The following is an 8,443-nucleotide window of genomic DNA, read 5'->3' on the forward strand; positions in this document are numbered from 1 at the left end:
CGGTGCTCAGCATCACGGAGCGCCACCCTGACAGAGTTCTGATGGAGCAACTGATTTCCAATGTTTCTGTGTATTTTTTATGTGTAATATCTTTACGTATGTTCGTAAACAGACTTCGGCGAACACGGTTTACAAAGGGGTTATATATAGAATTAAAAGATATCTGTGTTTCAAGTATCTTTACAACTCTGTGTTATTGTACTTACATTATAACCAATCCGGTCCTTTATCCCCACTTAAACTATTTTTACTGAACTATCGTAATATTTGCTGCCGTTTCTGCTGTCCCGTTGGGCAGCTTACTCTTACAAAAGACATTTTTGATGTTAATGAGATTTTTTTAACTGCATAAATAAAGGTCACGTAAAAGTCACTGCCAAAAACTGATCGTGGCTTCTACCTTGTTACACGAATGTTGTTTGTGGCTCAAGATGACTTTATGTCATCCATAAGAGAAGCATTTGACATATGTTTCACATATTACAGCCCAACAAGTTACTTATAGCAGTTTAAATACGAGCAATCACTTTTTGGCAGACGATCACTTTTTGGCAGACAATCACTTTTTGGCACAGCACCGGCATCATCAGGAGGAGTCTTCTGAGCTTTGTTGTGCTGGTACAGATCCCTGACCTGGAGCGGAGTCCGGTTTCCTGCAGTGTGGATCTGGAAGCGGGGCGTGGTTTAGGCGTGTGCGCGTCATACTTCAATAAAAACGAACAACGGGCGCGCGCTCACGCGAGGAAGTCCAGCCGCGAGGCGCAGACAGCATCTCAGCGGGTACGTGATCGATGATCGATATTTGTTTCATTTCACACTCTGCTGTGATTGTCGTCATCACTGGGTGCTACAGGTGGGGCGCGCTGCGACCGCTTCACAGTTTAATACAAGTTCAAATAGACTTTAAACTCTCAGAGTGAGCGCAGGTGTATCTCAGACTGAACGGCTGCTGCGTGATGCACTGAAAGCTGAAGCTCTTATTATCATGTGTGCTCAGCTGCATGCATCACACCAAGTTTAGTTTTTGGTCATTCAGTCTGTTAAAGCGCATCAGCACAATGTAGAAAAGCATATATGGGACATGCAGCTACTGAGAGTGTGCTCTGTGAACACTGACTTCAGCAGCTACACAGACGTGCAGCGTTTTCACCAGGCTGACTCGTCCGTATCTCACTGATTTCAATAATAATAATAATGCTGTTTGGAATAATGGATTGCATTTATAACCAACTTAGTAATAAATTCCTTGTATACATAGACACCATGTTGCTGTTGCACTGCCGGTTTCCGCTATATTCGCCGCACATCGGTGGCACACAAACAGCGAATGTATCACTGATACCGGTTTGTGCCAAAAACTGATTTCCAATGTTTCCGTGAGTTTTCTATGTGTCTTTACTTATGTTCGGTGAGCAAGGTTTACAAAAGAGTTTCATATCAAATTGAACTTATCTTTTTAACTCTGTGTTATTGTACTTACATTATAACCAATCCGGTCTTTCTGTCCACTTAAAATATGTTTGCAGAACTGTTGTTATACTTGCTGCAGTATCTGCTTCCTGATTACTCTTAAAAAACATATTTTTAGTGTCAATGAGATTTTTTTTAAAACTGCATAAATAAAAGGATATATTAACGTCACTGCCAAAGGTCGCGGTATTCTGAGGAGCTCGGAGCTGCAGGATTGTTGTTTGTGGCTCAAGATGACTCGATATCATTCATGAGGGATACACGACGACACTGGGCTGAAGAAACAACAGTATCTGTGCAGAGAGTCACAGATTCACAGAGATGTTGCAACAGATTGTTAATTCTGTACCAGAACATCTAGAAGGTTTTTGTTTGTTCTTTTGGTCTGTTCAGAGAAAGCCCACTGTGGAAACAGTTCCCGTGAACATGCTCGATTCTGGGCCCTGCTGTTTTCTCACGTCTAAAGTAGGAACAGGAAGACCAGTTTCTATCCACATGTGTGAATCGTTGGCTTCTAACATTATAAAAACTGTCCCTGCCAGTTAAACAGTCATTCTGTTCTTTATCGACATTTCCTGCTGTTTAGATTTACATTTTTTAACTTTTTATTTTATTTATTTGAACAACTCTCCTGTTTAGTACATGTACAGTTTCTTCAGAAAAACAGAGTACTAAGAGAGTCACAAACTTAAGGGAAAAAGGCAGAAAATTAGAAAGAAAAAGGAACAAACAATGTATATATAACATATATATACATATATAATGATAATTAGAAAAATAAGATAAAAGAAAAAGAAACATGCCTGTGGTGTCAAACATTTCATTCATTCATTTCAAATTCTCTTTTTTCTGTCCATCTTCATTCAGCTCTGTCTTTTTTGTTGTTGTACGTTAACTATTTTCCCCGGTCCTTCAAAAAGCGTTCTTCCTTCAGTTTCAGTTTATATGTAAAGTTCTCCATCTCCATAATGTCCTCCACACTTGCTACCACTGCTGCTTTCCTGGTGTCTCTGTCTTAAGTTTTTGGTGATGGCCTTCTTTGCTGCCAAAAGGAGAATCTTAGCCAGGTATCGATCCATCGATCCTTTACATCTACAGTACCTGCCAAGTATCCAAGATACAAAACAAGACAGGTTCTGGGAATTATATAACCTGATATATCACAGAGAGCTGAGGGAATTTTGACCCAGAAAGTGTGAATTTTCCTGCATTTCCAGAAAATGTGTGTGTGGTTCATCCCATCACACAGCCTCCAACACTGTTGTTGTGTATTGGTTTGTTTATTTTTAATCTCAGGTGTAATAAAGTAGTGATTTTGATTCTTTCTTATGTTCTTTCCATGTTTCATCCCTCTCAGTGATTCCTTCACTCAGCTCTCTTTCCCATTTTACTCTCACATATACAGTTGATTCCTGTCTCGACTCCATCAAACATTTGTAGACACTGTTCTTGGAATAACACTTTTATATGCCAGTATAATTATTTTTATAATAGGATGGATTTTGTCTTCCTTTATTTTTACGTTTTATTAAAGTAATCTCTCACCTGTAAGTATCTGAAAAAATCCTTGTTTTTTATGTTGTATTCTTGTTTTAATTCTTCAAAACCTTTAATTTCTCCTTTTTTGATTAATAAACAAATTGCTGTGATTCCCTTTTCATTCCAATTTTTAAAACCAAGATCCAGTTTCCTGCTCTAAATTCTTCATCGAAGGCTACCCATTTTAGCAAACCAAGCTCTTTACCAATTCTGAGCTCCTTTACTGTATCATACCATACATTTAATGTAAAGGATATTATCGGGTTCCTGTCTTGGTCTTTAGTTATGTATTCAGGGGTCTTTTTTAAACCCATGTTTGTCTGAATTGGGACATTGAGTGTGGAGAGCTCCACATCCTTCCAGCGAGCCCCGTAATCATCACTACACCAATATGTTATCTGGCGTATGTGTGCAGCACGAAAATATTCTTTTAAATCAGGAAGCGACATTCCTCCTTTCTCCTTAGTAAGCTGTGAAGTGGTGTATTGTACCCCAGACAAATCTAGATATATACTTATCCCATTCTGAGAGTTGGGTGTGAGGTATGCTTATTGGAAGAGAGAGGAGTAAATATAGCAATCGCGGTAAGATATTCATCTTTATCACATCCTGTCACTAAATCCTAACAGATATGTATTCCATCTTTCCATATCCTGCCTTATCCTGTTATTTATATGTCCATAGTTACTTTGATATAGTTTGGCATAGTTTTTAGTTATATTTATTCCTAAATATTTAGTTTTTGCCTCCCACTTTATTTCTCTTTCCTTAAGATTTTGAGTTGGTGTACAATTAAACATTAGAACTTGAGTTTTATTTACTTTGTAGCCAGAAAGCGTAACAAATTTTCCTAACATTTCTGTGAGCTGCATAAAAGAGTTCGTGGGGTTTTGAGGGCTATCAACACGTCATCAGCAAACAGACTAATTACATGCTCTTGTTTATTGATTTCTATTCCTGTTATTAGGGAGTCTTGTCTGATCATTTGTGCCAATGGCTCAATATACAAGGCAAATAAGGTTGGACTTAAACAGCAACCCTGTCTAGTTCCTCTCTCTAGCTGGAATGTCTTTGTCAATGAGCCGTTAACTTTTAGTCTGCAGTCGGTTTAATAATAATAATAATGGATTGCATTGTTTGTCACAGAGAGATTTGATACATTGGATTGATTTTGTAGTGAACCCGAACTTTGCCATGGTTAGGTACAGGAAGTCCCAGGAAGTCGATCGAAGGCTTTTTCTATGCGTTACTTATCAACGCAGCCGGTCTTTATGTATTTGGTGTATGATGTGTCCTTCTGATATTGTCTTGTGCCTGTCTGTTTTTAATGAGACCTGCTTGGTCCTCATCTATCAAGTCTGCTATAAACGACTGGAGCCTATTTGATAGGATTGTAGTATAGATTTTATAACATTTAACACTGATACAGGCCTGTGGTTTTGGCAGTATTCTCTCTGTTTTTGTGGTTTTGGCAGCACCGTGATAATCGCCTCCCTCCAGGAGGAGAGAATCACATGTTTAGTGTGAGTCCAGTTAAGAGTCTGGTGGAGTAAGGGTATCACTTCTTTTTTCAAATTGCTTGTAGCATTCGGCAGGAAACCCATCACTGCCTGGTGCCTTGTTTGTTCGTAATTTTCCAGTCGCTTTCTGAATCTCCTCTGTCGTTATTGGTGCTGTCATGTGATCATTTTGTATTGTTCCAGTAGAGGGTAGATCTAAAAATGTTTTAATATCATTTAGGTCATTATTAGTAGATACAGGTCCTTATAATAATCGGTAAAGATGCTTTCTATCTCTTCTTGGTTATGAGCCATTTGTTCTGTCTTAGAATTATATAATTTATTGACTGTTGTTTTTGTAAACGTCTTGCCGTTAGCCGTGCAGCTTTAGGGCCTGATTCATAGCAGCTCTGTTTTACATACCTTGCTTTTACTTCTGTTTCATATAAGAGTAAATTATTAATTTTCTTCTTAATATCTTTCATTTGTTGTTGTATCTTGTGTTTGTGTTTATTCTCCAGTTGTGACATTTCAACTACATACTCGTTATATTGCTTCATCCTTCCTCTTTTAAGGTTACTTGATACTGTGAATAGTTTCCCACGTATAGCTGCCTTCAAACAGTCCCATAGAATAACTGGATCGGTTTCACCGTTTTTTCTTCTACATATGTTTTGACATCTTTTTGTATTTGTTCCACAGATTTATTGTTTAATAGCCCCACATTTAGTCTCCATATTGTGTTTTTTGGTCTACCTTTAAGATAGATTTTTAAGCAGATAGCACTATGATCACACATCTGCCTTTCCAATCCAACAATCTGTTATTATATCTCTATTCCCTTTTTGCATAAAGCAGTCTGTTCTTGAATATACATAATGTGTTGCTGAATAATGACTATAATTCCTCTGTAGCAGATGCAAAGCTCTCCAGACATCAAAATAATTAATGTCTTCCGATGTATATCTTACTAATTTTATTTTTCTTCAGGTGGTTGTGTCCACGTCCCTCTCTAATATCACATTGAAATCTCCTCCACATATGCATATACCTTCTGCTTCTAGCACAAGAATATCAAAAATGAATTTAAAGAATTCCTTATTACTTTCAGGGGGGGGGGGGGGGGGGGGGGGCATACACATTCATCAATGTGACCATTGTTTGATTAATCACATCTTTCACAATGACATATCTACCTTCCTGATCCTTTATTTCTTTGTGGGATTGAAACTTAAGGGAGTTAGTTATGAGAATTGCAACCCCTCTTTTCCCAGAGTTTGTGTGAGAGCTGTAAAAGGTGTTTTTGAACCCAAATGTCCTCAATTTTCTATGTTTGATAAATGAGTTTCTTGTAGGAAAGTTATCTGTGTCTTCTCCTTTTTCAGTTTAGTCATAATCTTGGCTCTTTTAACTGGGTTACAAATCCCATTAACATGTAAGGACACACTTTATTTCTTCATGTGTAGTGAGCATTATCCTTTTGTGGTCTACCGGCTATCTTTTGAGACCCCCACAGGCACCCCATTGAACCTTTAAACAAAACATTTTCATTGACAAGTTACAACTTAGTTTAACTATGTACAGATAAGAGGACTTCAATAAAGAGGTACCAGCCACCTCCCCCACCTGTTGTTCCTCTCTTTGCTTTGGGGGTTTGTCTCTCATATTGAAAGGGCCCCCCTCCAGTAATGAGATATGACTCATGAAAGATTGTCACACTCATACTAGTCCTTATTGTGTACTGTCCATCCCTAGCCTTTGTGTTTCCATGTAATCCTACCAGACTCACCTTGAATCCATCTTGTTGTTATACGTCTCCATACACGCCTTTCATGCATGGTTATCGTTATGCTGAAATTCTTGAAGTCTCTCTCGAGCTCGCCTGCTAGCCACCCCAGCATACGTGGGCTGGGCCGGTGTCCATGTCGCTGCCCCGATTGACAGACGTCCCTCGGTGCTCTCTCTCTCCCGGCTGTTTATCCCTTTTCCCACGTTGTATCCTCTCTTGCAGGTCGTTAGCAGCCTCCTCTGCGTTGCCATAAGTTTTCACTCCGTTTGTCCAGTGGATTCGCATCTTGCTGAGAGGAGTCTGGAAACGGATGCCTTCTTTCTTTAGTACCTTTTTGATATTCACGTATGCTTTACGTTCTTGCACCATTCTCGCCGAGTAGTCGTGGTCAAAATAAACCCTGCTTCTGTCCAGAGTGACTATTTTCTTTTCCCATGCCTCTTTAAGTTCCATCTCTTTGGTTGTGAATTGTTGGAAATTGACAACGACTGACCTCGGGGGGAGACCCGCTGCCGGTTTCGGGGTTAACGCTCGGTGTGCGCGTTGAATCTGGAGGTTGATGTATGTATGTGTATGTGTGTGTGTTAGTCCCCATAGGGAAATTACTCCTCTGCATTTAACCCGTTCACCCAGTGAAGCAGTGGGCAGCCACCAATGCAGCACCCGGGGAGCAGTGTGTAGGGACGGTACCTTGCTCAGGGGTACCTCAGGGTAGCTGTTCAGTGGAGTCGAACCCCCGACCTTCCGATCATGGGGCAACCACTCTACCTACTGAGCTATCCCATGCTATTAATGTTAATATTAAGCTCCTCTCTGAGCCAGACTTCCAGAAACTGGGCCAGCGATTCTGCCTTAGATTCGGCTCCCTCTTGTATCCCGTAGATCCGCAGATTGTTACGTCTGGATCGCAGGTCCAAGTCATCCAATTTTGTCATCATCGATTTGTTCTCTCATTAGTTCTGTCAGGGTTTGATTGGCACGTCTCTATTTCTTCTGTGCGGGTCAGCTCAGCTTCTTCCCTTCTTGTTCTTTAAGTTCTGTAGTCATGCTCTTAAACTTCTGGTCGATGTCTCCTTTGAATTTAGACAGTTCGTGTCTCATTTGGCCGGTGATTTCTTCTTTGAATGTCATGAAGTCTGATTTCAATTCGTTTTGGAGGGATTGAATTTGTTTGCTAATACAATCCAGTCCGTTTTGAAACGCGGCCATATTAGCTTCGGGTGCTAGCTTGTCCTCGTCGTTCGGGTGTTTTATGTCTTTACCGTGTCCGTAGTTCTTTTATTCTTTGCTTTTGTTGTCCCTCCGCTCATCTTCCAAAGTTGTTTTGTCTCACGCTTTAATTCGTGTTTTAGCGGAGTTTATCTACTTGGCTTGCGGGAGCTCTGTACTTATGTGACTGTACTGCTCTACCGTCACACCGGAAGCCCTCCTAGATTTACATTTCATTTGTTCAAATTTTACAAAAGGTCATAATTCAGCTCATATTCTCACAGTCATTGAAGGTTTCTCATTTATACAAGTATAATTAGAGCGCACTAATCAAAGACATGCATGTTAGGTTGTCTGATGATTCTACATTGGTCCTGGTCATACTGACCTTTCCAAGCATACAGCACTTTGTTCTATAGACCTGCTGTGAGCCATTTGTTTCCTGTACACTGTTGCAGCAGCCCGGTCTGCATTGCTGGCAGTAAGTTGGACGGCTCCAGGGCTGCTCTTTGTCACCGAGTCTGTGCACAGTTTTTATGGACAGAATTTCTAGGGAGGGAAAGAAGAAACTGACGGACTTATTGGGGGCGTGGCCACAGTGAGCCGGACCCTGCACCGGCCCGTTGTGGTAAAGAGAGAGGGCATAGTGTAAAAGCAGAGCTCTCGATTTAGTGGAGATCTACTTTCCTAACCTAACCTATGGTCCCAAACTCATGACTGAAAGAATGTGATGAATGAATAATTCAGGAAATGTGATTATTTTTGCCTTGTAACTTGGAATAAGTCAAATTAATTATCCAACTATAGCCAGCTACACCTAAATGAAATGAACTGTGTTTCTAGAAGATGTTCCTTAAACGCAGACATGAGCACACTCCTGATCATAGGCAATGGAAAAAAAACACATAACCTTGAAGACAGCTGGTCCCTGGGATGC

Source organism: Neolamprologus brichardi, unplaced genomic scaffold (assembly GCF_056152115.1).
Source record: "Neolamprologus brichardi isolate AB-2024 unplaced genomic scaffold, ASM5615211v1 NODE_ptg000038l+_length_1369362_cov_1, whole genome shotgun sequence".
NCBI classification, from domain to species: Eukaryota; Metazoa; Chordata; class Actinopteri; order Cichliformes; family Cichlidae; genus Neolamprologus; species Neolamprologus brichardi.